The 13,344-nt window shown below is 33.3% G+C and overlaps 1 long non-coding RNA gene across 2 annotated transcripts; it reads right to left on the bottom strand.

Moving 5' to 3' along the window:
* Positions 1-5,468: 5,468 nt before the first annotated feature.
* On the bottom strand, positions 5,469-10,882 carry LOC135151641 (uncharacterized). Of its 2 annotated transcripts, none has more exons than XR_010290438.1 (9): positions 10,653-10,882; positions 10,200-10,314; positions 8,551-8,636; positions 8,298-8,399; positions 7,596-7,734; positions 7,398-7,433; positions 6,728-6,851; positions 5,680-5,730; positions 5,469-5,606 (listed from the first exon to the last, which is right to left on the bottom strand). It is a non-coding gene; the product is annotated as an uncharacterized LOC135151641 (long non-coding RNA). The 2 variants fall into 2 exon arrangements; XR_010290439.1 differs by having other exon boundaries at positions 5,493-5,603.
* Between the last annotated feature and the right edge of the window lie 2,462 nt (positions 10,883-13,344).

The raw sequence follows: 13,344 nt of genomic DNA on the forward strand, positions 1-13,344 counted from the left end.
AGAAGTGGATCACACACCGGAGAATAAGTAGCCATCGCCATGATTATGCAAATTCACTATGTGTTGATGCAAATAGGCATCGAGTGCATAACGATAACCACGTCGCTGTGATTCTATAAGTTTAGAATTAATAACTCATAAATCTAACAAATAATATAAAATTCTTAAAACATGGGTAATACTGATATATAACCTTCTTGAACATCATGGTTTGATATATCACCTTCTTGAACATCATGGTTTGATCCTAAACTTGTTTCTATTATTATATAGAACAATGATGTCCAATTTTATCTAGGATTCCAGTGTACACGAAATGAAGAACAACAGTCTAGGATTGTATGTGAATTATCTTGTTGTAGTGTCTTGTAATAGCATTTTTCTTGGAATAGAGCTTGGCAGAGGCAAAATCAGCAATGGAAGTTGTCAGACTGATATTACTGGTAAAAGATGTGAATTCTGGTTATTGGCACTCAAAATTTCAAGCTGATACTATCTCTTCTATAAGGTGGCATGTCCTGATAGAGAATCTACGATATCAGAAAAATCCACTGCAAATGAAGCATAGAGCTAGTTTAAAGATAAGTAAAATAACACATAAATATATACTAAATCCTAAAACTTATATACAATATATTTAAGGTCTTCCTACACTAAAGAAATTACGGTATTTTCATATTCAGTATGCCATAGAATTCCACTTATAATGTATCAAAACCAAATTTAAAAAAAAATTGGTGGCTGAGATACCTTATGAGCAGGGATGTAGCACTGACCGTCTGGTTTAGGATTATAACGCGACCTACTACGGAGTCTAATAATAAATTGTGGTAGAGTTTTGTACGTGTACCGTGGCTAACATTGAAACAGGCGGCAAGCACTACATAGGCAAGACACAGTACCACTCCAATTAAGTAATGCTGGGTCCCATCCTGTTTATATGAGAGACATATATAATATGAGGTAAAGTTTCGTATGAGCTAGCCTCTTTGCATCAGCAAATGGCTGAATTCTGAATTATGCAGTATAAGACTCGTTTAATTAACTTAATATGTATGCAGGTAAGACTCATGTTCTTGATTGAAGCATCATAAAAAAGGGTGTTCTGAGTAAACTTGTACCGTCAAGGATGTCAGAACAATTGCAAAAGCAAGGGAAGCAGATTGGAGGCGTCTGAAATCAAGATCCATGGGGACTCCCATGATCCACCTGACAATATCACATAGGGGAATCTGAAAAGAAAAAAATTATCATCTTTAAACAAAAAAACACTGTGAAGTACTTCAGAAGTTTCTGACTAAGACTGCAGCAACTGATAAATGGTAGAATAGTACTAACCACAAACGCTGAAATTTGTGTAGCAGACCCGAGAGAGACACCCAAAGATATATCCTGTTTAATCCCAAAATTGTCAGGGTTATGACCAAGTGGTTATTAACAAAGTGGTTATCATGAATGTGCATGTGCCAGCTTGTTTTTCAATGCAAATATGACTGATCCAGTATGTTCTGCTGCATTCCCCGACTATTGGTAGCAATATGATGCTGATAAAGCCTATAGAAATACCCCAAGAGTCTGATGCATCCTGCATGAGAAAGCATAATACATCTCCATAAATGATTAGCATATATACGTATATGTTAAATTGTTAATAACTTTATCACCGTCTTAGGTTCCTTACAATTTGATAGACAAATCACTGTCTTACGTAAAGTTTATGCTAACTTTATCATTCATATGCAAAAAAATTAAGCGAAATCATTCATGATACAGTGTTCACACGTAATTTAAACTTCACGGTAATACATACCACCTTCAATAACAGGATTAGTTTTATACACCAAACGTGGAGTAAACTCAGAATTCCTCTCAATATTGTACAAAGAATATCTAGCTGCAAATGTTATCCAATAATAATGATAATATAATCAAACTACAGAGCACTACTCTATAATAGGAAGAAAGAATGTAGATTTTCACTTTGCAAGGGCGTAAGGTCATAAATTAAGAGAAAGAATTCAGTACTGAATACTAATAAATCTCAAAATAAAGTATATTACCTGCTTTCGTAATCTTGATCTCCAAGCAGACTCTCGGTTAGATTAATTCCTCTTATGTCTCTTTATCTCACGTTCATCCTGCTAATCCAAGATAAAATGCATAAAATCAGTCACACGATTCTTGATTACCCAAACCTTATTGTTGAAACATTAACATAAAACAGGATATATGTAAATTACAGATATTTTCCACCTTTAATGATTTCACTGATAATGCAATCTTAAAATTCAATGAGAGAATTGTCATAAGCTCGGGCACAATAAAGCAGAAGACAGGATTATTAACATATGATAAAATTCTTAGTTATAAGAAAAATAATTTTACTACTCAATTCTGATTTATTTTTTTCAATTATCTATGTAGCCAGCTTACCATGATGTTTCGTCAAAAAAAAGCTTACCATGATGTAACCAACATTGTTTGGGTCTAATTCTTCCGCTATCAGTGCTGCATATTCATCTTCTTATTTTTGGATATTCGATAATTTGTTGGCAGAGGCTGACAGTCTACAAATGTAAATTATTGACCAATTACATAGTAACTTTCTATTCTAAATATATATTGTCTTTGTGTAGCCCATTTAGATGATTAATCTTAAATATCACATAAAGGTTGCCCATACCTCTCTGACTTATTTCTCTGTTATTCGTCCGTCTGCATCTTTATAAAGCCTGCAGTAAAATTTTACACCAGCACTATATACCATCACTACTAACAAAGTTCGTGAAACCATCATAAGCCAATGATGTTTGATAATATAAACTTTCCTACTTACATGTCAAAAAATGTTCGAAGCCTGGAGTCAAAATTTTGATTAGAAATTTGTTCCTTACAAACTCTTTTAATTTTGATCAGAATTTTGGTCCCCGGAACTCTTTTAGCTCTGCTCTGCTACATAAAGAACAATTCTCCTGTTATGTTCTTCGGGTCAGTGCATCAAAAAGCTCTCCTGAAAATTCTTTAGACTCCTTATTCATCCCTGCCAATAAATAAAAGAGAATGTTTCCAGCATGTGATTTTTTAGTGAGTGAAGCCAAATGCTTGAGCTCGTGCGAAACTTGTCGGATCTTAGTAAAAGCATTTCTCACAAATGAAGATCCAAAAGATGACCTTTTCTCCAAGCCCCTAGCTAATAAAGGCAAATAGAAAGAGAGAGAGTGTGCACACACATAGCCACCAATGAAAATGATAAAATACAATATTAAAACCAAGGTTTCCTTTACTTATTTTACTGCAAGTCAATTATTATATGCTACAGACCACACAGGGGGAAAACATAGAAGCTTATGCATAGCATAGGGTTAATTCAAGAAATTCAATACTGGTTGATAGCACCTTGATAGAAGACATAAGATCTAATCAATTAGTATGTGAGCTTGTATAAGAACACTCAAGCAATTAAAATATAAATTTGACTTGAGTAAAATGGCATTGTGCAGAGCAAATAGACTGCCTCAACATAAACATAGACGATATATTTTTTAAAAAAAAGTAAAGATCTATAAGTTTCTGCAAGAAACAAAACAGACATATGTACTTCAGTCAATCACTACCCATAACTATTTACTCAGGAGATGCATAACCATATCTACCCATTAGTATGCGAGCTCGTATAAGAACACTCATGCAAATTAATTAAAATATAATTTTGACCTCGAGTGAAATGGCATTGTACAGAGCAAACAGAATGCCTCAACATAAACATATAAGATAAAATTTTGGAGTTGGGTACATTTATTTACCCATGCGTAAATGAAAAGGTGAAATCTAATATAGCCAAATAATTGTTTTGGTATAATGATTTCATATGGGAGTATAATTTCGAAAAAGATTTGTTATATAACGAAAATTATACTAATTCTGTAGCCGTTCCAGTTAAATATACAACATTCGAAAAAGATAACTGACCGGTGCCTTGAATAATTATTTGCAAGTGCCAATCTGCAAAAATATAATTAATTTCTTGGAAGAAACTTGTGGTTTAGAGGAACCATTCTCCATTTGTTATACGGAAAAAGTCTCAAGAATTGCACTACAGAAATGAAGGTTTATTCACATTAAGTTAATGACTCTAGCTTCTCTTGTGTCAATGTGGCAATATATGATAGGATAAAATTTACTGTTAATGACTTGATTAGTTCTCAGTCTTCTAGCCATATTTCCTCATCAAATTTACCGTTAAGAATTGCACTACATTTTTTTTACGATAAACTGCATCTGAGGCATACCGCATATTTACATTTAACGAAGAGAAACCCAGATAAAAAGGAACGACAAATAAAAACAGAGATAATTTTCGAGAAATTAATTAACTCTATTGTGGTAGTGAAACAGGAGCTTAGCAACAAATTCCACAATAAAGCATGCTCACAATTTGGATGAGAATCAGGTAGGAAACCTAAGATTGGAGTACAACATGTTTATAAAAGTTTCTAAAATTTTGCAGAGTAGCTGTCATGTATCATGTCCAGAGGCCGGATGCTCAACAGCCTAAACTTCAATCTCTGGCTGGATTATATTGTATTGTCTACAGAGCCCAATCCATGTACAATAAGTTTTACATTTCACTAACTAAAAACTTTAACGGAAAGCTAACATAAGAAAGATTTTCTTGGAGTTGTGCAAGCTGACTGATACATTCCAATAAATTAAATATATCGTGAAATGAGAATTAAGGAGAAATAACATAATAGTTGCAACAAATTCTGGACAGATTTCCAAGAGCTCTTATAGCATTTAAATTCCTCTAACATGCTGAATGATAATATAAAGAAACAAAGGCTTCTAACAGCAGGACGTTAGATATAATAGTCTTTTTATGATCACCTGGAACTTTAAAATAACACTTTGAATTTAAATCTGGAACTTCTAACAATAGTCTTTCCGTAATAGGGTTTTTAATTTTTTTAGCTTATTATTGGCTACTGGTAATATCATCCTATTTTGAAGCAATTGCTGCATTATTATCAAAATTTGATAACTATGCAAAAGTAAACAACATCAAGCAAACGGAAGCCATCCATTATGAATATATAAATAATTTGAATCACTATATATGGTTCAGAAAAACACAACCATCTTAACTAAAATCCACTGCTAATAGTTTGAAAATACGAATGGGAAGGAAAAAGAAAACAATGAGAATCTGATGATGACCTCCGTATCCAGTTTGAGCATGAATTGGTCATGCACAGCAGACTTGGAGCATCAACTCTGTTAAACCTATTTTTCCGGTAATCAACCATGGATACATGTCACGGCTGACAGCTGGAACACAAACAACCATCTAAACAGAGTTTATGAAGATAAGGATTTTATAAGAAGCTTACCAATTTAATGCTCTTGGAAGTAGATTTAGCAGTTCTCGGAGTGTCGGTTCCTTGAGAAACTTTGACAGAGGAGCTCTCGAAGGGAAGTTACACTACAAAAGCAAGTCATGAGTTTAGGGTACAATCACTGACAGCTAAAACGCAATTGATGACCACAGTTTGGTTGAATCCTGGCATAAGGACGTGGTTGTGCTGAAACGTGTGCCCTGCCTTCTACTGCACAAAATGATCAGTATGTGTAACAAACATGGTATGACAGAAAGCAATGTCTACTCTAAAAGAGCGTTACCTTGTGTTTGAGATGAGCTCTTGATTTCATCACTCTGAGTAATGCCAGAACCTAGGGGATCAACCAAGTGTTAAGAATGATAAATTGAGGAAATATACTGGCATAATGCGTCCTATTTGATTATACATTTATCTGAGAATAGAAATTCAAAAATCTGTAAAACCACTAAGGTTTAAAATAAGAAATAAAGCAAAGTAAAACTAATAAAAACATATCATTAATAATTTTTGATTTTCTTAAAATTTAACAGTGAACAAAAATTTATACAGTAATAAAAATGTCATGAAAAATGAAATCTAATATATTTTTATAATATTAAAAATTAAAGATTTACGGCACTTCAAATGTGGTGAAACTGTATTTGTAATTCCAATCTACAAAAGAACAAATTATGTTTCACTTAAATATCAAATATCAATTCTCTAAAAATGTCAAAAATCAGTGTCCATATATCATGTAACATATTTATTATTATGTTGATTATTACAAAATATATCATTAATTTTGAAAGAAAATAACTAAATAATGAGAATATATTCATGAAGTTATATAAAAATATGAAAAATTATTGCGAAGAAATATATCATTAATAAATTATAATTTTCTCTGCATTGTCTAAACATTTCAGACATTGCTAGCTGTTGAGGAATACAGCCCAACAGCCAAGAGGATGGAGATTCAAATAAGATATTAGCTGACCTTAACATTATTCTCAAAATTATGAAATATTAGCCCAATCCTATATTCCAAAATCGAAAAACATCAGTAAGAGGAAAGTACAATAGGCTAGTTCAAAAAATGCCTGGATCAAGGTGCATTATCACTATGACTCTTAGTCACTGGATTGGCTAATATCTGTGGTGGCATCAAACCACATGTGGGCAAGATCAGAACTTGCATTCATGACTCTAAACTATCATAGTTTAAGTGACTCATGTGATACCACCTTAATTAAACCACTACACTGCACTATCAGGAAAACAATTATCTGCATCCTAACAATGAAGGAAGTCAAAATGCAATTAAACAATAAAAAGCCTATGATTACCAGGGAACCCTCCTTTGTGTTTCATTCAAAGGTCTGTAAGCAGATGATTATCAAATCACAAACTATGTGATAACCCGTGTTTTGAAGATGACGGCAAGACTGAACCCAGCAGAGTTCGTCCTCCCTGTAAATTATAAAACATAAAACATATCATTAAATCGAGAATTTTCATGCAGAAGATATCACAGTAGGTAATAATCTACTTGAGCTGCAGATAAATTTCTATACACACTATGACGACTCATGAATCTCAAAAATTTGAAGAATTTAACCCAATATTTTTAATGATCTGATAAGTCCTGAAAAGTAGAATGAAAAAATCATGCTAAGAGGTAGAATTTAGGATGGAAGAAATAAGAAACTATTGCTGAGTATAAACAAATATAAAATTACTAATGTAATGATTATAACTTCCATTATATACTGTAATAGCAAAAACACAAACATGAAATATTGTATCTACGTATTCAAACTAAAGCCTAAGTTAAGACACTACATGTAAATTATCATTTCAAAAGACCTAATTAAATTAAATCAATAGTTAAATGTCTACCTGGGTAACATCTAGATCATAAACCCGAGAATCTAAACCCATTACTTATCGGCTCAAGAAATAATGAGGATGAAATACATGAATAGTAACAGATCATTAGGAGAGGAGAACACTAACCTGTTCGATCATCGACGACAATCAAGAATTAGCAATCTGGAAAAGAGAAGATTATTATCAGTTTCAAATTGCGGATATGAAATGCTGAAAATAATGTGCGCAAACTGTTCTTCAAAGAATATAGAAAGCAGATATGGTGGCTGAAGTAGTGGAAACTCAAACCACTTCAAAGATTCAAAATTTGGATCGGATTCTTACCATCTGATTCCGGGTCGAGAGAAATAAGCTTTGAAAGTAGTTATATTTGTCCTAGATACTTTTGCTGCATTTCTAATAAAAGGGACACAAACAATATACCCTTAGACTTTTGCAAGCAGATCCACAGCTCGCACAACTGCTGCAAAAGGAAATGAAGAGCATTATATGATTATAAATTATAACAACGGCTCATTATGCTATCATTAGTTGGAGTTTCTTCTACTTAGACTATATAGACTATACATTGTAATGCAAATCAGCAGCAACCAAAGCAAAAAATCTGTTAAATAAAGAAAGAAGCAAAGCACAATTCGGCAGGAAAAAGATGATCAAGTTTTGAAGCAGGTCAGCATATTCGGATACATGTGCTTAATATACATGTGCATATTCGGCAGGAAAAAAAATATCTCTTATTCCTTGTGATGATGAAATGTAATATCTGTTATTGATCTATATCTATATCTCTTCTGAGCCATCAATTTCTAATCAAGCAACACCAGACAATTTGTTATTGACTTCTAGATAAGCGAGGACCTACCGGAGAGTGTGAAGAAGATCTGAGAAATACCTACTATAAAGGTTATTTTTGCTTGCAGTTTTGCCAGGTTTAACTTCCAAAATCATTTGAAAAAAAGTCTTTGGAGCATTGGGGACCAAAACACAAAAAAAAAGTGTCAAAGGGTTGGCTCAGCAACTGCTTACAATCATTCTTCTAATTAACTCGTTGCTCATGGCCACCTTCACTTGCATTATATTTACATAAGTGGTGTCATCGACTCACCGTATAACTGAGATCTCAATAAGCTGCAATAATAAAATTGTTTGTTAGTCATATACCAGTTATGCATTGCCTAATAATTTAAAGAAATGCACAAAGTGTTAATGTATTGCATTTGTCATTATCAAAATAAGCAGCTAAATATACCAAAAGAATCGGCAAAAGATGATAACATACCAATCTTTATCTCTTTTCAGTGTCATAAGCTTTCGTTGTTCTGTCGGATCTGGTAGTTCATTGCGGAATCTTCATATATATGTTTTCTAATTGGTCCACCGGTGTAAACATGCAGTAGAAAATATGCAAACAAATAAATTTTGATTATTAATGTAACATCTATATTTTTTAAAACATTAAAATATACAATCAAGATCATTATTTGCAGTGAGTGGTGTATAAATTTTGTAGCAATACACTTTTCAGATTTCCAGTAGAATGTCTATCTTTAAATTCCGAAGTTCTAGTGAACCTAAAAACTATACACCAGAACATCCCCTCTAACTTGTATTAATTCTAGAAGCTGGCACAATAAGCTGCATTTTCTAGGATCTTATTAGTATGTTAGAATGTAGAGAATGGATACTATTGGGAATAGTTCTTATGTACGGAACCAAGGCACATGACTAAACACCTGCATTGCTAAAAGAAGAGTCCCACATCAAAAATAAAAAAAAATGGTTGCTCTTTGTATCAGCAGTAGAAAAAAAATTCCATCAGAAAGGAGCATATCATAGTTTATGTAGAACATTTTAAACTGGTCTTTAAAAAGCAAAGATCTCTAAAAATTATTCTTGTCAGCACAAAGAATATATTACAATGCCTTTGTATAACTTTGTTGTTATGTTGAGTTCAATTTACTTCTAAAATCACGAAACATGTAAGTTCCTCACCAACTATGTTATATTGACATTTGGACCACGTCTTCTTTTGGAGTTCCCTGGTTTATGAGTATGAATTGTAAGATTTCGGGGCAACATACATTCGAAAAGATTGATTATACACAGGATTTAAAATCTTGGTTGTAAAGGTGTCGGTAACCTATCATGTCCATTGTAGCTTTGCCAGTGGTCGTTGCGGGATCAATCTGTGTGATCCCGGATACAAAAATGCTTCACTCTTTTTTTATGAAAGAAATCTCAGTGGAGATGAATTAAAACAGGGGAAGAATGTGTTTTTCATCTCTTAATTTTACAGCTTCTGGTGATAAGGATGCCAGTTGGAGGAAAGCCGCTCCACTGACATCAATTGAAGAGGCTGTGACACACAAACTAAATACTCAATGTGGACGATATGGGACATGCACGTGATAAAAAGACAGCAATATGTCAATAAATTTCCCTTCCATTTCTCATCCTAAGTCTCCGGAAAGATAAATTCCCTTTTCTAATTAAGTGTTTACGACTAAAGCACAATCAATTAAATACCATGGTCGTATAATGCATAAGTAGCACAGGTGTAAGGTCAGCTTTGGATGTGTATAAATAGGTTGTTCACTCTCTTAGTTCCTATATTATTTCTTCTAATATCCAGATTGAAACATTTTAGTTATAGCTTCATTAGAATTCATAAAAACTAATGATATAACCCTATACTCTGTTATTTATATATACTTAACACTAATAGATATGAAACAAATACTTTATCTCATTAAACTTCAATATTACTGACTTATTGCGAAACCATCCTAACCACAGTAAGCGTACAAAATAACATCATCACATCAAACCAACCAATCCAATTAGATACAAAGACTTTACACAGCACACACAAAGCCATCATCAAAATCGAAAAGTTCCGAAACGAAAAACAAAGGAAAAAAAAATCACCTGAAACCTGCACATGTAGTAATGATCCCCAAAAGCAGCACACAAAGACTGCAAAGGCCTCCCAGTGGGATTCTTGGGCGAGAACAGAACACTCAAACTAACCAAAGCCTTAATCCTATCAATTAGAGAAGAAGAATTAGAGAAGAAGAATGAAAACCCAATAACAGATCAAGGCCACTTCTGTGAGCTAAGCAGTGATATGCGATCGCAAAACAAACGTGAAAGTCGCGTATCAGCCATAACAGCGTAACATGTCATCGATATAATTAATGGAGTGTATATGGATGACCCATATGAGAATCGGGTAAAGACATCAGAAATAGGTTAAGTTTGTGAGACCAAAAATGGAGTGTATATGGATGACCCATATCCATAATTAATGGATGCGATTGTATGGCTTTAAACACCAAAAGCAGTTGCTCACATACTACAGCGAGAACTGATGATGATTACCATGGCTGGATGATAGCTCTGCTAAAAGATTCCTGATCGAATATGGATGTTGCCTTCCTCAGCCTCAATATGGATTTCTTCTCTATGTTTCCATAATGGAAGAGAAGAAATCTGTATTTAGCAATCAACACAATCAATCGGGAATTAATAGCCGCGAAGAAGGCAAGCTGGCAAGGTACTGTATCAGTTGGTTATCTAAGCCGGTTAAGAGGTTGTAAACGGGTCGCGCGGGATAAGTAACATAGGTAGTTTAGTATATAGGAATTGGGTAAAACATGGGTAACCCGTGGGTATAAAGGCAAAACGGGCATTGCACACATTAAGAAGACTAGGGAATTATGCCCGCGCTTCGCGTGCGGGTAAATTATTAAAATTTTCATTAAAATGAGGTTCGAAAATAAATTAAACCGATATTAATATTAGATTTTTAATCTTTATTTAACATATTAAATTTACAGGTACTACATCATTAAAAAATTAATTAATTGGGATTTATGATATTCACCGTTATAAATTGAGACTTGCACCATTTTTACGTGGCTTGGTTTGTTTGATTTTTCTACGGAATCTCTATTTAAGAATGCTGCTTGCAATGCTAGATTGTCACAATAATGTTATTATATTGTACTACTTTCGTAATCGAATAAACATATTTAGCGGGATTGTGCGCAAACTTAATATTATAGAATAAGGCTACTATATAAAATAAAAACAATGGAATTAGAGAACGGCAATCACCTACAACTCAAAAAAAAAAATCCAAAAAAAAGGCTAACTATATTTACTGACATGTTCTAATTATTCATTCATCTAAACAATCATATAATGTTAACATACCAATGTAAAATTTCATAGCATGTACCATTCTAACATAAGGATGTAATTGTTTTGTAGTCCGTAGATAGTGGCTGATTAAAACCATGAATAATTTTAAAGATGTTATGAACTAAATTTTAAAAAAAAAAACAAAAATGTGAAATCAATGAAATATTATATATTTTCTTATATATTTATAAGTCATATCTAATGTAAGAGTCGGTATATATCTAATCCAAATGCTAATTACACAGTTTGGGTAAGTGTTTTATTATTACTTACGGGTCTTGGCCCTCAATATCCAAATTTTAAGAATTAATGCTCCAAATATCAAAATATCGGATATATGGCCCTGATTAACAATTAAAGACGTTTCTCGTGTAGCGTAAACAAAACGCTACATCGAGTAGCGTTTAGGCTTAAACTTGTTTTTAAAAATCAAAAAACGCTACTCATAGTAGCGTGTTTATCTTTTTTTATTTTTATTTTTAACAAACAAAACGCTTCTCATAATAACGTTTTAAAAACTAAAACACTCAAAACGGAACACTGTGTGGCGTTTTGACTCAGAACGTCACATTCATTAACGTTTTCTGTTTTATATCCACCAGCTCCTCTCATGGTTCCTCTTCTGGCCAACTTGAGCAATACCAAAACATTTTATTGATCCATTTTGTTTTGTTTTAGTTTATAAAAATAAATCTTAACGTTTTGTTTTGTTCCTAATTTTCAAGTATATTTAATCATTTTAAAACTCAAACATAAACTCTAAATGTTAACTATGATTAATTTACTTTATTTATTTTGTTTTAGTTTATAAAAATAGATATTAACATTTTGTTTTGTTTTTAATTTTCAAGTATAATTTAATCATTCTAAAACTCAAACATAAACCCTAAATGTTAATTATGATTAATTTAATTTATTAAACCGGTTACTCGGCTTTAGGCCTTCGACAGTAAAACCTCGCATTAATTAGGGTTTAGGCTCGAGTGATTAGGGCCTAACGGCCCTAAACCCTCAATCCTAAACCCTAACCGTCGGCTAATTTAATTTACAGTACGAATTAATTATTCTACAACCCAGAACTAAACCATAAATTTTAACGGTTGTAAATTTATTTATTCCGCCGGCGTCTCGGCTTTAGGGCCTTCAGCCTCGCATAATTAGGGTTTAGGCTCGAGGGGCTCAATCCTAAACCCTAACCGTCGGCCAATTTAATATACAGTACGAATTAATCATTCTGCAACCCAAACCTAAACCCTACATGTTAACGATTGTAAAATAATTTAATCCGTCGGCGTCTCGGCTTCAGGGCCTTCAGCCCTTCAGCCTCGCTTAATTAGGGTTTAGGCTCGAGGGAGTAGGGCCTACCGGCCCTACACCCTCCATCTTAAACCCTAACCGTCGGCCAATTTAATATACAGTACGAATTAATCATTCTGCAACCCAAACCTAAACCCTAAATGTTAACGGTTGTAAATTAATTTATTCCGCCGGCGTCTCGGCTTCAGGGCCTTCGGCCCTTCAGCCTCGCCTTAATTAGGGTTTAGGCTCGAGGGAGTAGGGCCTACCGGCCCTACACCCTCAATCCTAAACCCTAACCGTCGGTCAATTTAATATACAGTACGAATTAATCATTCTGCAACCCAAACATAAACCCTAAATGTTAATGATTGTTAATTTATTTTATTAAACAAACCACTCACTTCTATAAAAAAAATTATATTGTTTGACACATAATAAAATATATTTTGATAATTAATTTTTTTTCTAAGAAAATCTGTTTAAAATAAAGAAAACAAATTCAAAATAATTAGTGTGTCCGAATATTCCGTTCCAAACGTATACAAATAAGTGGAGCGGATTGATAATT

The sequence above is a fragment of the Daucus carota genome, chromosome 1 (genome assembly GCF_001625215.2).
Source record: "Daucus carota subsp. sativus chromosome 1, DH1 v3.0, whole genome shotgun sequence".
Lineage (NCBI taxonomy): Eukaryota > Viridiplantae > Streptophyta > Magnoliopsida > Apiales > Apiaceae > Daucus > Daucus carota.